The sequence below is a fragment of the Theropithecus gelada genome, chromosome 13 (assembly GCF_003255815.1).
Source record: "Theropithecus gelada isolate Dixy chromosome 13, Tgel_1.0, whole genome shotgun sequence".
NCBI classification, from domain to species: Eukaryota; Metazoa; Chordata; class Mammalia; order Primates; family Cercopithecidae; genus Theropithecus; species Theropithecus gelada.
In genome coordinates this window covers 72,115,464-72,132,712 of record NC_037681.1, presented here as the reverse complement: position 1 = coordinate 72,132,712, position 17,249 = coordinate 72,115,464, and the positions used below count along the sequence as shown (strand labels likewise).

Genomic DNA, 17,249 nt, shown 5'->3' with positions numbered 1-17,249 from the left:
TAACCAAAAACACAAAGAGAAAGGAAATTAGAAAATATGCTGAAAAAAGGAAAATAAAGCTTTAAGATATTAAAACTGATGAGAAACTGCTAAAACAGTACATGGAGAGAAATCTGTCACTTGTAAAATGCATCATAAAAAACAAGTAGCTTCAAATCATTCATCTAATTTTTCACTTTAATAAACCGGAAAATGGAGAGCAAACTAAGCCTGAATCTAGCAGATGAAATAAAGTGAAAATTAATAATATAGGAAAAACACTTGAAAAAAAATTATTGAAAACAAAAGTTGGTTATTCAGAAATGATTAATAAAATTAACAAATCTTTAGCTAGTCTGAATTTAAAAAAAAAGAAGGAGAAGACACGATCACTAAAATCTGGAATTAAAAGAGACATTATCACTAACCCTTCCGAAATTAAAAACATTAAAATGGAATACTATAAACAACTCTATGCCCACAAACTGCATAACTTATATTAAATGGATATGTTTCTACAAAGATGCAAATTACCAAAAGCAAATGAAAAAAAAATCAAATGTTAAAATAAATATATAGCAAATACCGTAATCTAATGAAATATTTTCCAACAAAGGAAAGGCAAGCTCAGACCTAGATGGCTACACAGGTAAGTACTAAAAATATTATTCCCGTTGAAAACCAGCACAAGACAAGGATGTCCTCTCTCACGACTTCTATTCAAAGTAGTATTGGAAGTCCTAGTCAGAGTAATCAGGCAAGAGAAAGAAATAGAGGGCATCTGAATAGGAAGAAAATAAGTCAAACTATCTCTGTTTGCAGATGATATGACTCTGCATCTTAAAAGCAAACAACCCCATTAAAAAGTGGGCAAAGGACATGAATAGGCACATTTCAAAAGACATACATGTGGCCAAGAAACATACGAAAAAACTCAATATCACTGATCATTAGAGAAACGCAAATGAAAACCACAATGAGATACCATCACCGCACAATAGTCAGAATGGCTACTATTAAAAATAAAAAAATACCAATGCTGGTGTGCTTGCAGAAAAAATGGAACATTTATACACCGCTGGTAGGAGTGTAAATTAGTTTAACTATTGTGGAAAGGAAAACAGTATGGCGATTCCTCGAAGAGCTAAAAGCAGAACTACCATTCAACCCAACAATCCCATTACTGGGTATATGCCCAGAAAAATATAAATCATTCTACCATAAAGACACATGCACGGGAATGTTCATTGCAGCCCTATTCACAATAGCAGAAGACATGAAATCAATATAAATGCCCATCAATGACAGATTAGATAAAGAAGATGTGGTATATATACACCATGGAATACTATGCAGCCATTAAAAGAATGAGATCATATCTTTTGCAGGAACATGGATGGAGCTGGAGGCCATTATCCTCAGCAAACTAATGCGGAACAGAAAACCAAATAGCACATGTTCTTACTTACAAGTGGGAGTTAAATGATGAGAACTTAGGAACACAAAGAAGGAAACAACAGACACAGGCGTCTGCTTGAGGTTGGAGGATGGGAGGAGGGAGAGGAGTACAAAAGATAACTATGAGGTACTGGGCTTAATTCCTGGGTGATGGAATAATTTGTACAACAAATCCCTGTGACATGAGTTTACCTATGTAACAAAATCACATGTACCCCCAAATCTAAACAGAAAGTTAAAAAAACCTAAATGGAAAGTTAAAAACCTAAGTTTTAAATCAAGACCTACCAAATAGATAATTTCAACAGAACATTTACTGGTTTTTTGTTTGTTTGTTTCTAAAGACCATAAAACTGTAATAATACTTAATAAAACAAAAGAATTGTGTTTCTAACAAAAAAAATTAAAATAAAATACTGAAAAGAAAATGCTAACCCTTAAAGAACCTCAAAAAACAGAGGAGAGGACACTTCCCAAATCATTCTTTGAGGCTGGATTCTCCCTGATGCCAAAGCACACAAAAACATCACAAGAAAAGAAAAATACACAACGTCCTAATCAGCAAATGTTCTTAAAATACTCGCAAACTGAATTCAGTAATATTTAAAAAGGATTACACACCATCATCATTTGGGATTTCTACAAAAATGTAAGACTATATTAGCATTCAAAAAATAAATCCATGTAATACGTAATATTAATACAATAAAGAAAAGCATACAGTATCATCTCAGTAGATACAGATAATATATTTGACATAGCCAACGTTGATTCCTGATGAAATGCTTAGCAAACTAGAAATAGATGAGAATTTTCTCAAACTAATAACAGGCACCCAATAAAAAAACCTACAATCAATATCATACTTAATGGTGAAAGAATGAAAGATGTCCATTTTCATTATATCTATTCAATAGTGTACAAGAATTTCTAGCTAGTATCATCAGGCAAGAAAAATATATAAAAGGTATTCAAATTCAAAAGAAAGAATCAAAACCATGTATTATGTATATTAACTCACATATGTCATAATCATCTATGTAGAAAGTTCTGAGGAAATCACACACACATACCTATTAGATTTGATAAACACATTTAATATGGTCACAGGTAATAAAATCAATATGCAAAAATCCATTACATTTTTATATGCTTACAATGAATATTCTGCAAACATAATTTTTTAAAAATTCCATTCACAGAAACAACAAACAAAATAATACTCAGGAATTGATTTAACTAAAAAATGCAACCCTTGTCCAATGAAAAACTATAAAAGATTGCTAGGAAAAGTGTTTAAAGATCTAAATAAATTGGTAAAAATCCCATGTTCATAGATTGAAAGATTCAATAATTCTTATGATGCTAACTCTCCCCAAATTGATCTATCAATTCAAAAAAGTCTCCATGAACTTATCAGAATTTTTTTGGTTGAAATTGACAAGCCTATTATTTAAATTATTATGTAAATATAATAGCTTTAAAACAGTCAAAATAATTTTTAAAAAGAACAAAACTGGAAAGCATATAATATCTGACTTCTAAACTTTCAAAGTACAGCAATAAAGACAACGTAATCATTATGTACATACAGATAGCGATATAGACTAACTGAACCAAACTAAAAGTTTGGAAATAAACTCTTAATTTGGTTAGTTTTTGGTAAAGAATCAAAGATAATTAAATGGTGAGAGAATGGGCTTTTCAATAAATAGAAATAGAACAAGTTAGTATTCCTATGCAAAAACAACAGAAAAGAGGAATAAAGAACTCAGCATCTTATCCCACACCGTATACAAAAATTAAATCAAAATGAGTCATAGATGTAAATATTGTATAAGAACTAATATTACAAAACTTCTGGAGAAAACCTAGGAGATAATCTTTATGGTCTTTGGCTAGGAAAAAATCTCTTGGCTACAGTACAAAAATATGATTTATTAAAAACAATATATTGTTGAACTTCATGAAGATTAGAAACTTTTATACTTGAAACAGACCATAAAATGAAATACAAGCCATATTTGTAAGTCATATATCTGATAAAAGACTTACATCTGGAATATATCAATATTTTCAATTCAAATCAATATTTAAAAGACAAAAATTCCGAGTAAACAATAGGCGAAAGATTTGAATAGACATTTTACCAAAGAAATATATGAATGCCTAATATGCACATGAAAAGATGCTCAATATCATTAGTAATTAGGGCAAAGTAATTGAAGAACACAATGAGATAACACCACACACACAGTAATGGCTATAATTAAAAAGACATAAAATGAGTGTTGGCAAGGATGTGGAAAAATTGGAACCCTCACCTATTGCTGGTGGGAATAAAAATGGTTCAGCTACTTTGGGAAAGAGTTTGGCAGTGTCTTCAGAAAAAAAGTACATCTACCATATGGCCCTACCTTTCCACTCCTAGGTATTTACTCAATAAAAATAAAAGCATATGTCCATGCAAAGACTTGTGTATGAATGTTCACACCAGCATTATTCATAACAGCCCCAAACTGGATGCAACCCAAATGTGTATCAACCAGTAAATGAGTAAACAAAATGTGTTGTATTCGTATCACATTTGCCAGATATGAAAGACTATATATGGTATGATATTTACATGAAATGTCTAGAAATGGCAAAGCTATAAGATAGAAAGCAGATAATGGTCTAGGGCTGGCTATGGGAAGGAGAATGGACCAAAAATGTTTAATATTGGATTGTAGTGATGGATGCAAACCTTCATCAATTTACCAAAAATCATTTAAATGTAAATTTACAGTGTCCGAGTATATGGCATGTGAGTGTTACCTAAGCTATAAAAAGTAAATATCACCTTTTGGCAGAAGATGGCAGAAATGAGTTCCCCTCTCAAAGATTTATAAAGGCAGCCCTATTCATTTTTCAAATTCGCCAATCTGACAGCTATACACCGTATGGGCCACTTATTCTTCAGGATGGATTTACCTGTTGCAGGTGGAGTAACAGTCCCTCAAACATGTCTCTGTTATGTGGAAAAGAGGACATAAAGTTGCAATGGAATTAAGGTTGCTACTCAACTGACCTTGATATGGGACGATTATCCTGAATTATTCAGGGAGGCTCAATGTAATCACAAGATATCTAACAAAGTAAAAAAGGAGAAAGAAGTGTCAGAGTTAGAGTCATGCAGCATGAGAAGAATTAGATTGGCCATTACTACTGACTTGGAAGATGGGAGGAGGCCAGAAGCAAAGGTATGATGGTGGCCTCTAAAAGCTGAGAAAGGAAGAAAGAAAATGAATTCTTCTCTAGTCTCCAGCAAAAAACCCTCTTGACACTTAATTTTAGCCCAGTGAAACCAATCTTCAATTTTTGACCTCCAGAGCTTTAACATAATAAATGTGTGTTGTTTTAAACCACGAAGTGGTCACTTGTTATGCCAGCAATAGAAAACGAATATGGCACCCAGCTTCTAGCTGCTGGAAATATTGGCTACTGAGGAGTCATAGATACGTCTCTCACTGGGAATTGTCCTCAACTACAAGGAATTGTCTAGTCTTGTAGGTTTTTCTTCCTCTCAGGGGATGCAATGACTAGTTGATATGGGGTTACAAAGACCTAAGTTGAAGGTAAATTGCAGGTAAGCTTTTTAGTCTACCCAGTCTTACCTTCATTTTCTTAAAATTGGATATCCTGAGGTCCTTTCCTAATAAACCTTCTGCATGCAAGTCTTCCTTTTAGAGTCTATTTCCTGTGATACATATCGATTAATGCAAACTCAGCATAAAGAGTCTATGCCTCTTCACAGACAGCTACACATAAATCTATGTGTCTCCAAGTTTAGAAGTTTTAGAAACTCTAACTCATTACAGTTTTTCCATAATATTTCTATTTTCACATTTTCCTTAAGATAGCATATTTTGATTAATGCCTACATTCCCAGTGGTCACAATACTTTTAATGCAGACTGATTTTGCCAAATTGGGCTTTTAAAAAATATTTGTTTATTTAAAACAGTGGTTTTGTTAGGTGAGGTTGAAATTCAATACACATGTAGGAAAACAACTTAAAACTGTTCTCCATTGACAACGTCCTCCCAACAACACATTGTAAAAAGGACTATATTTTAAATATTAACTTCATGGTTGCCTATAATATATGGAGGTGAACAATAAAGGCCTAACTACATTTTTTTTGCTTTGAAAATATCATTTATTAATTGTTCAATATTAAGTTGTGATTTCATTGTTATGGTTTATTTCTAATTTGGTATTGAGGGTTCTCTCTTGAAAGTGGTGAGAAGCCAACATAGCCCCTCTTTATGAGAGTCCAGATGAAAGGGGTAGTAGGTAGGGGAGTTAGGTTTTGGTGTATGTGTCAGAAGAGAAACAGTGAGAAAATAAAAACAAAATGCGTACAACAGAAGAAATGTATTACTCACAGGTCCTAAAGATGTTAGGGGCACTGATGAAAGTCTATGGGAAGCATGGAGGAGGCAAGAGGTCATCTGGTGGGGGAGGGAGAGGAGACTTTCTTTCAGGGATTGTGGATTGGCTAGTTTATAGAAAACACATGGTAAGAGAGGAACTTATTTACAGGACTCTGGTATTTGACTATTAGGTTTTATCATGTTCAACAGCTGTGAGCGTGTGGGGTTTGGGTCAGTGGAATGAGGCTATATTTCAAACCACCACATGGGGAGAGGAAGTTTTAGCTAGGCCAAAGGTGATGGGGTAAACTGAGTTTCAAAGAACTTAGTTCAGACTTTAAAATGAATGCCAGGACAGCATATGAAACAAATTTATGACAAAGTCTATGTGGGTGACTTCTATAAAATTGACTTCTCTTTGTTATGCCTTGTTCCTAATTCTGTGACACCAGTCATGACTCATAGCTATCACAGATACTGAGTTTCACATGAATCAACAGTTAATAAAATTCATAAGTTTTGCAAAGAGGTCATGCATCTGAGAAGCTCTATTAGTTTTGCTTAATTTCCCCCTTTGTGAAATATGGATAACTTTGAAAAGTACTACTCACATATTTTTACTTTTTCTTAATTACTGAACTTTTATTGAGTATAATCAGAGAATCTTGCCATGTATTTGGCAAAAAGTACATCTTTATAACTGAGCTACTTGTTCAGATGATTTAAATTTACAAGCAAAAGAGACTCTAGAGTGATTCCTATGTGTCAGGTAATCTGTTGGGAGAAAAAAATAATTTCAGTGATCTGATTCTGTATCTAAGGAAAAGAAGCCTTAAGAGTTTACACCAGGCACAGTGGTTCACTCCTGTAATCCCAGCACTTTGGGAGGCCAAGGTGGCCAGATCACGAGTTCAGGAGTTCGAGACCAGCCAAACCAACGTGGTGAAAACATGTCTATAAAAATACAAAAATTAACCTGGCAGGATGGCATGTGCCTGTAATCCCAGCTACTTGGGAGGCTGAGGCAAGAGAATCACTTGAACCCGGGGGGTGGAGGTTGTAGTGAGCTGAGATTGTGCCACTGCACTCCAGCCTGGGCGACAGAGTGAGACTCTATCTCAAAAAAGAAAAGAAAAAAGAAAAAAAGTTTATATGACCCCCAAGGATACATAGCTAGTAGTACAGAGCCCTTAAAATCAGAAGAACAAGGTGGAAGGGAAATCAGGGAGATTCAAAGTATGAGGAAGATTTGACCTACTCTGGTTGGCTTGAAGATTGAGTGGGTAGTGTCAAAAGCATGAGAAGAATATGAATTCTGAGAACAACCATTGATTTAGGGAAAAATCCCACACTCCAGATGAGGACCACAACATTTGTTGACATTTTGATTTCAGCCATCTGAGACCTTGATCAACCATGCTGCATTGGACTTCAGAACTAGGAAAACAGAGATCATAAACAGATTTTGTTATAAACAGCTAAGTTTGTGATAATTTGTTGTTTGGCAAAAGAAAAGGAAATTTTGGTTATTTTGTCATTTCCACTGCATGACCCATGAGTAAAACACTTTTTTCTTGGTGTTTCTTTCTTTCTAAAATCATACATTGGGTCATCTAGAAACATGGAAGAAAGAAATACTGCCAGAAAGATAATAAAATGCAGGTGCATAAAATTAGAATGAATTTGGGAAAACTGCTTTTACATTTTGATTTGGTCACTTACTGGCTGTATGACCTTAAGCAAGCCTATTTTTATTTTCTTTAAGTCTTACATTTCATGGCTGACAAAGAGAGAAAATAACCACTCTAGTTATCTGTTAGAATTGTTGTGGAGATAAATAGAAAAAAGTCTTTATGAAGGCAAAATGCACATTATATCCAAACTGAAAAGCAGAATTCTAAATGGGGAGCTGAGAAGAGGAATGGAAGAGCTAAATATGTCCTTTCTGCTATAGTCTTTGCCAGAATCTTAACAGTAATAGTAGAATAGGATCCTCCCACTCCAAATATCTATATATACCATTTCTTATGCGAGTCTGATTCTACCCTGAAAAAAATTGGGCCTGTCTTAGCCCACTTTCACTAATGAGAACTATATTCAGTAAACTGTTTTCTATTTTCAACATACTCTAAAGAATATGTAAAAAGCTCTGTCTGATATCAAGGTCCACTTCTTCATTGCTAAGGAATGGTTGGAAGTCAGGTGAAATGTCTGCTGATCACATATAACCCCAAATACTGTTCATTTATAACTCACACCCTTTGTTCGAGAAGATATTAGGACATGGTTTTTAAGGGTGTATTTTTAAGGGTGTAAGCTCTGCATTTGTTAGTAAAGGTACAGTTCCTTATCCTGACCCTTACAAGTTAACTCTACCCTGGATAAGGAATTTAACTTTTTATAATCCATAAAATGGGTATGATAATAATCCCTGAAATAGGGTTCTCATATATATATACACACACACACACACACACATATACACACACATACATATATACACATAAATATACACACACACAAATTCCTTGTAATAAACATCTCTCGCTCCATATATATATGTGTGTACATATGTGTATACACACACACACACAAAGGAACTGGTGTACACAACTGTGGGTGACCTAGGCAAGTATAAGTTCCACAGGGGGGAAAAGCTCTCAGGCATGGGCTGTAACTGCTATCCAAAAACAGAAATTCTTCATCAAGGCAGCCTCAGCTCTTCTATTAAGACCTTTCTAGTGATTGATTCAGGGCCAACAAAATTATCTAGAATAATCTTTTTATTTAAAGTCAACTGTCTCACATCTACAAAATGTGTTCATAGCAACAGTTAGCGTTCGACCGAATAAATGAGGGCTGTAGACTAGACAAGGTGACAAATCAAAAGACCATCACAGCACCCAAATCATGGACTTCTTTGGGGCATGAAAAGGAATCTATGCAAATAAGGGACATGTGTGTGTGTTTGCGTGTGCAGTAGATGCCTGATATATTTCATATGCTCAAAAATTCTGCCTGTATGTTGTCATTATTGCCTGTTAACAACTGGAAAGGGATCGATTTTTATAAATTACTACACCATTATGCCTTTCCAAAATAAGGTGTTTTTCTGAATTTTTATTTCTAAAACAGTAAAATACAGCACCATCTAACTGCTGTATTTTAATGTTTTATTTGACAATAGGAAGAGCAATTCTATACCACTTTTGATGGAAAAAGTAATTAGGAAAATAATCCCTTATTTCCTTGGTAACATGACACTTCTATGATGATACTACCATCAAATACTTCTTGTGAAGTACTAAATTAGGATATGTTGGTTTGAGTATTTCATGTGCAAAATCATAAAGACTTCTTAAGTGTCATTGATGGGCCAATAATTATGATTATATATATTCATATATAATTCTGAGTACCATTAAAACAAATTGTTGAATATGTTGTCCCTACACTTGTTAGTTATTATAGCTTTCCATGTTTTTTTTTTAAATTTTTATTTTATTTTATATATTTTTTAGGGGAGTCGGAGTCTCGCTGTGTCACCAGATTGAAGTGCAGTGGTGCCATCTCGGCTCACTGGAACCTCCACCCCCTGGGTTTAAGTGATTTTCCTGCCTCAGCCTCCCGAGTAGCTGGGACTACGTGCATGCACCATCACACCCAGCTAATTTTTGCATTTTTAGTAGAGATGGCATTTCAACCATGTTGACCAGATGGTCTCAGTCTCTTGACCTCATGATCCATCTGCCTCAGCCTACCAAAATGCTGGGATCACAGACATGAGTCACTGCACCTGGCCAACTTTCTATGTATTTTTGACACTTTGAGTACCGTTATCGATTACACTATCTTTTCAGACTTGTTCAGTATAGTACTTATTTCTGGACAACTCCCAAAATCTAGTCAAGTCATCTACTGTATTGCATCTTGAACTATTCACCATTTTATTCTAAATACCAAGCCATTGTGCACCAATACATCTTTAAATCACAAAAATAAAAAGCATTATTGGGAAAATAAAAGCTGAAAAAACAAAGATCAATACATTTTCACATACCCAATTTTTAAATAAATTCACTAGACATTGCAACATTTCAATAAATATAACAAAAATGAGAAAAAAGAAAAAATATGGAAAATTTGCCTGTTTATTAAAAGTATCCATAGATGAAATTAATATAGATAATTGCTATTAAACTTATAATTTTTGTCATTAGAAAATTCTAAATTCAAGATAGGTTATAGGTAAAATAATGATTTCCATATTAAATATCTGTTCTCACAATTTGAATTAATACCACATACATCAATATTTAAAATGTGTAACCTGACAAATATCCAGGTTGGAATGATGACTATGCTTGGTGGATGATCTATATCAAAATTTTTCTGTATTTTGTTTCAAAAGAAATCACAGTTGAGAAACCAATCTCAAAGGGACAAATGCATGGAAATGGAGTAAAAGATTTTAAAGCAATTTCGGCATGCTCAGGATATTCACATCTAACTATTATCCGACATACAAGTGATGTTGCTTTCTCAAAATACCATCAATTCTTCACCAGTAGTCAATTGTAAAAATTTAAATTATATTTTCATGAAATAAATGGATTTCACATTTAATACACTTCTGGGTTAAAGCTGGTAAATAAATATCACACATATGCATGACTAACACCCAGCTCACTCCTCATGCAACTTTTATGATCTATACCTTGTTCAATGAGGTGAGTCCTATAATCTGACATTTAGAATGTGAAGGTAAGGTCAAATGCCTATAAACGTGGCTCAATACTCCTGAGTTTATCTCCTGTGGAGTGGTAACAAACAGTTCATAAACCGGCACCATTGTGGGGTCACACCTTTCATACTAGCATTGCTTTATTCTACAATTTTGCTATATTATTTATAGTAGACAGTGGAGATTAAAAGCAGCCTAATCTCTTAGCTACATTTGAATAAATAAATTTTAAGATTTCTTAGGTTTGAATCAACACATTTGCTGTCAAATAATTTGTATTATTAGGTTTCCTTTGCTTGTGTGTGTTTGTGTGTGTGTGAGAGAGAGAGCGTGTTTGCTGTGTTCCTCCCAAAACTTGTATAAAATTATCAGTTTGTGACTTGTTATATGATTGATTTCTATTATCTTCACGTGTGCAGAACCAAAATATATCCTAACAACATGTAAAATTAAGAAACATATGATGCCATGTTTCTATTATTAGCTGTTTAATGTTTTAGTAACAATTCCTGGTGTCATTTGTACATTTAAATTAAGTCAAATCTGCATATTACATTCATTTATTTTTCACATATGTTAAATCTTATTTTCATGTTCATAGCAAAATATACTAGGTGACTCAGTATTTTCATATAGGAAAAATTTTAATCATATCAAAATTTGGTTTAGTTAAGACTCAAAAGCCGGTGGTATTTGAATACTGAATAATAAATTATCAAGGAATTAAAATGACTTCAAATAAATATAAAATCTAGGTGCTAAATTATAAGCAGTAATTTGCATTGTAAAACATCCCCAAAACAATATCATATGAAGTGAATTTGTAGAGTGAGTTACAAAGTAACCCCTTAAATAGATATGTCCACCTGGAACTGCAAAATGTGATTTTTTAAATAAAGATCTTTGCTGATATAATTACGGTAAGGATCTTGACAAAAGGTCATTCTATGTTAGATTAGTCCTTAAATACAATGATGAGTTTCCTTATGAGACAAAAAAGGAGAAACTGAGACATAGCTAGAAAAGTCACGTGAAGATGAAGGCAGGGATTGGAATGAGGCCTCTACAATCCTGGGGAAGAGCAAGGATTGCTGTAGTTATCAGAAGCAGAAGAGAAGCCTGAAATATTCCTCTACAGAGTCTCCAAAAGGAGCTAATTCACCAGCATTTCAATTTTGGACTTCTGGACTCATGAATTATGAGAGAATTAAAATATCTAGTGTTTAAAGCCATAAAATGTGTGATAATTTGTTACAGCAACCCTAACGAACTAACGCAATGTGATATATTGTATTATTAACCCTATCTTTTTCCCCTCCCTGTTGGCATACACACTTTGTCATGTTACTTTTCACTAAACAGAGAGTCTCTTACCTTGCCTCTTGATTTTGGACTTGGCCATCTGACTTGTTGTGCTAAGAGAATGAGGCAGATGTGACAGTGAACCATTTCTAAGTCCAGGCCTTCAGAGCCCTCCTTTGTTCCTGCCTTTTTTTTTTTTTTCTTAAGTTGGTCAGGTCTGGAAAAAGAAGGTGATGAGGCCAGCCCACTGGCGTGGGAGAATGATGAAAAACACATGGAACAGCATTGTTACGGTCAAGCCCACTCTCAATCGGCTGGCTCCTAGCTAACACAGAGACTAACAATATGTAATTCCAGTTTTAAGTCACTATATTTCAATAATTTTTTTATACAGCAACTGTTTACTAATACAGTGAGGGAATGTATCACTTTTTAATATCAAGATAATTGTTAAGAGCTATTCCAAGTTAATAACTTATATTTAATTTCCTATTGGAGGACTTTTTAACCGGCTGGTATAAAAATGGCCAAGAAAAAGAAAAGTAAGTTCTCCAGATTAGCGGGTCTTAGGTATCATATCACGTGATCTTTTAAAAATTAACATGAACTGGAATTTGGTATTTTTAACATATTTGTCATATGTGCTTATATCAAGGGCGTGATGATGTCTTATGATGTTCAGAAAAATCTACAGCTGGTCGCATTGCTCTCTTACTCTAAATGGTTCAGTTCATAAAGGTAAATAGGTGAATTGCAAGCTCCCTAACAAGGCTCATCATGTCCTGGCCTCTGCTTATTGACCTGGAGCAGACACCTTTGTGCATATCATATCCCCTTAGCCCATCTGTGATCTCAGCTGCAGCTGCTAAGGACAGTTTATGTAAACACCAATTCATCTAATGATAGCAGCATCCAATCTCAAGGGGATACAGCAAGTCTTTCACTTGCTTTCCAGCTAGTGACTGTCTTCTTACGGTGGAAGTTGTTGCCAGGCTGGCAGGGCTTCTAGGTGCACCCTGGAAATATGAGGGAGTTAATACCTCGGAACAACCTCAGTTGATAGAGGTTGAATGCTTATAGGTAAATGCCGTACCTTCCTTTCCTGCAGGAAGATAATTCTAGGCGGTGCTATTTACCCTTCTCAGGAGGGCTGGTTAAATGGACCCCACTGTAAAAAGGAGTAACCTTGATAATTTAGTCATACATTACCTTTTACTTCTTGCCTGTTACCGTTCCTGTCCTTTCACCCTTGCTTCTTGGGATCACCTTCAAAGAAACTATCTGTGTCCAAGTCCTTGACTCAGGCTCTGCTTTAGAGAAAATCAAATAAAGACCTTCCCCTATCTTATCTCTCACGTCTCTTCTTCCTTTCCCTTCACTCAATTTTCATCATACTGAGCTTTAGTACTTAGAGTTCCAAATAAGTTCTCTCACTCTCATACCCTACTTTGCACGTATTACTGATATGACGACCTGGAACACTTTCCCTAAAACCTTATCTTCTATACATATCTTATCTCAATCAGTTTTGCTTGCTCTTCAAGATCTAGCTTAGGCACCACCTCTTCCATGGTGTTTTTCCAAAGAAACCAAGTGTCCTTCCTTAAGTGCTACCATATGTGAATTCATATATCAATGTACCAGTCACCTTGAATAATAAACAAAAATTGTCTTACTCTTTTAGTCCCTACCAGCTGTTAAGCCTATCACTATTTTAAGAAAGGGTAGGGAAATTTGCTCTCGAGTGCATCAAGCGGTAAGAACACCATATTGTGATATTAGGAATCTTCTGTTGAACAAATATTTATAGACATTTATCAGCACTGTACTCAGATATATTTGTTTCTTAAGCCATGTTTACTGACAGCCTTGTTTTTATCTTCATTTGCTATGAAGATGTCTAAGTATAAACTTATGTTTCTGGACCAAATCTAGCAAGGTGAAAAATTTGATTTCATTAAGCCATTCTTTCAACAAGTAGTTACATTCATTTTGTGTGTCAGGCACTTTAATAAGCATTGTTAAATAAGACATTGCCCATGCCGTTAAAAGCCCAGTAGGGTGATTCAGGTGATGAAGTAAGTCCAAGGACTTAACTATATAAATGTTCCTTAGAAGAAGAAGGGAAATCTTTTGAGTCTAGACATAACCTAAGATAAGGCCTAATAAAGATGATTAGGATTTATTGAGAATTTAATCCTTTCACAGCACACAGCCAAGAGGAGTATCTCAAATGTTCACAACAACCCTTTGATCTAAATAATTATTATCCCCACTGTACTGAATAGAAGTTTGTAGCAAAGACAAACCAAAGCAATGTGCCCAAAGTAGAGCAAAACTAAGAGTTTAGGTGAGAATTCTACTCTAGGTTGTCTGGAACTGTAATTCATGTGCTTGGATACCATACTTCAGTTGCCTAGATATTATATAATAAATTACCAAAGTGTTCAGGTGAATGATAAATTAGGCAAGATTTAACTCAGAAAGAAATTATTGGTAGATTAGTTGTTGATAATTGATACACTGGTACAATTATGTTTTTCTTTCAAAGTGGAGTTTTTTCAAAGTAGGAGTCAGGAAACTTGCCAAAGCAACTATTTTGAGTAAATTCACACATTCAATCTAGAATTTTTTAAAGTGTTGTAACTCAGAAGAGTATTTTTAAAACTCACAAATGCCATTGCATGACATAGAGAACTATTATATATTGCCAAGGGAATTCATTGTTTCAACAGAGGCTCTTCGTTTGATCTTTCTGATTTGCTGCTGTTGTGGATGTTGAGGTACACTGCCAGATTTTCATCATTTTTCTTGCCTTCAGATAAAGAAGGTCACCCTGCCCAGGATTGTGCCTCCTACTTGGGGGCAGGCCCTGCGCGAAGACTGCCTGATGTGAGAATAGAAAGGCCAGGATGTCTTGCTTCAGTCTCTCTCCAGGGTCATCTCAGTTCCCAAGTTATTTGCAGCATTGATTGAGATCTTTGGTGTGACTGAATCCCAGCTCAGCTTCTCCTTCTGACCAATTTTTGTTTTATGGCTCTCCTGTAAAAAATACTCTCTGATCACATTTCTATGTATAAATCTCTTTATCAGGGTTTGAAACATGACTGTACCCTACTTATAAGCTAACAAGTTAGTCTTACTATAAATGCTGGAAAAAGACACAAGACTTCTTGTTCAGAGGCAGATGGTGTTATCAATCATAGTACAGTAAGAAGCATGAGAATAAAATTATCAGTTCTACCCATTGCCCCGAAGTCCAACAGTGGCAAAATGAAGGGCCTATAGAGATATCTGCACATATCTGTATTACCTTACAAAGGAGGAACAACAAACTAGGGAAATATATCAGGAAGTGAGAAAGCCTGCCCTGTGTCATGGAGGGAGATATTTTGCCATGCCTCAAGATTACTCACTGTACATATAATCCTGAGAAATGGCTTACATAAAGAGTAGTTGGAGCTGTACACTCTTGGCACATGTAACAAGAACTTACAAGATCACTCAGGGGCATGATAAAATACCTCCTCCAACGCTATGTATCAGAATTTGCTTCCCAGGGAAGCCAATCTATGATAAAAATATTCACTGTAGAATGGACAAATCTACATAGTTTCTTGTCCTTTTATTATTTGTTATTCTCATCATGTAATATGTAGCTTATATAATAAATATGATGAACTGCTAAGTATGTAGCTTATGTGATAAGTACTATGGACTAATAAGGATTGCCTTAATGATCATGTTATGCAGCCATTCTAGAAGCAAATCTGTATTTATGTAGCTATTATTTAGTCATTATTAATAATCAGATATGTTTTATTAATCTATGTCCTCAGGTAAACTTCGTGTGTGTGTGTGTGTGTGTGTGTGTGTGTGTGTATATATAAACTAGTTACAAATAGCTATACATATGTAACTATTCAGTTACATATATAACTAAAGTTTGTCTAACTCTAAGTATAAAACTATGAAAACTAAAGTTTTTATATAACTAGTTACATATATGTAGTTTATATATATATTTACATATATAAAGTTTATATACAATTTATATATATAACTTCATATAAAGTTATATATAGTTATATACAATTATATATATAAACTTAGTTTTATATATGTAATTATAAAATATATGTTTATAAAATAAAAAGTTATATATAACTATAGTTATATAGTTAATATATAATATGTAAGGCTATATATATAACTATAGTTATATATAGTTTTATATGTGTGTGTGTGTATGTGTTTATGCATGTGTGTGTGTGTGTGTGTGTGTATATATATATATATATATATATATAAAACTAAAGTTTACCTGGGAAAATAGATTACCCATTATGTCATCTGACTAATAATGAGAAAAAAATTACTGTGTAGTTACTATATGAAGTAAAATATAGGATTTACATCTGGATTTAAGTTTGCAAAAAGGGAAAAAACAGTTTCCTTTGCTATACCGATTAATTTCTCAATTTAGGCAAAAACTTTCATAATATCACTGTTGTGGAAATTTTTTAAATGTGAATTACAGTTAGAAACAATGATAAAACCCAATGGAAAGATAATAAAAGAAGGAGAGTAGGGTATAAGGTAAAAGCAGAATAAAGCCTTCTGGAAAACTTTTAAAAAGTTCTTCTAAAGTAGTTAAAATAATTAACATAATTGATGTTACTTTACATGTTTTCAATACTCAGGTATTTGCCTACATGCTTTCTATAAATTAAACTGAACGCGTTGTTACAAGAATTTTCTTGTCATACTTATGACAAGAATTTTCTTATCTCAAGAAACAGAAGAAAAACTTGTAAGCTTTGTTTTTGTCGGGAAATATCAACTTCTACTTCCCACGTCAAATAAATAAATCAATCCATCCACGTATTCAAAGATAATTAGGTATCATTATTGTAAAATACTTCAAAAATATTCAATTTTTAAATATATTTTCTTAAACTACATGGCTCTTAAATGCTTTCAAAATACTTTTGTAAGAGAATTATTGCCGAATCTAAAGAGTATGATTTCCATTAAAGAAGAAACGTGATATTATAAAGTTGTCAAAAAAATTAAGAGGAAATATGTAGCAGATTGTTGGTTAGGATTTCTCAGTGACAGAAAGTGTTTATGGAAAAAGTTATTTCACTTGAAAGAACAAATAAAGTTTAGAATAGAGGCAATGGACAGCTTTATTATACATACCCTCACATTAATTATTAACTTTCTTTTTTATCTAAAGAGTCAGATCTGCTACTCATAAAAATCTTTTGTAGAACAACAAAACACTGTAATTTGACACTTTGGTTTTGACACAATTCAATAACACCAGAAGTAATTTGGGTTGGA

General features: G+C 33.9%; 1 long non-coding RNA gene across 1 annotated transcript in view; it reads right to left on the bottom strand.

The window, feature by feature from the left end:
• Positions 1-17,249, bottom strand: part of LOC112604988 — a 1,409,957-nt gene that overhangs the window by 913,531 nt on the left and 479,177 nt on the right. Inside the window, exon 6 of the long non-coding RNA XR_003115321.1 lies at positions 4,508-4,566. This is a non-coding gene — a long non-coding RNA (uncharacterized LOC112604988). The remainder of the gene's footprint in view (positions 1-4,507; positions 4,567-17,249) is intronic.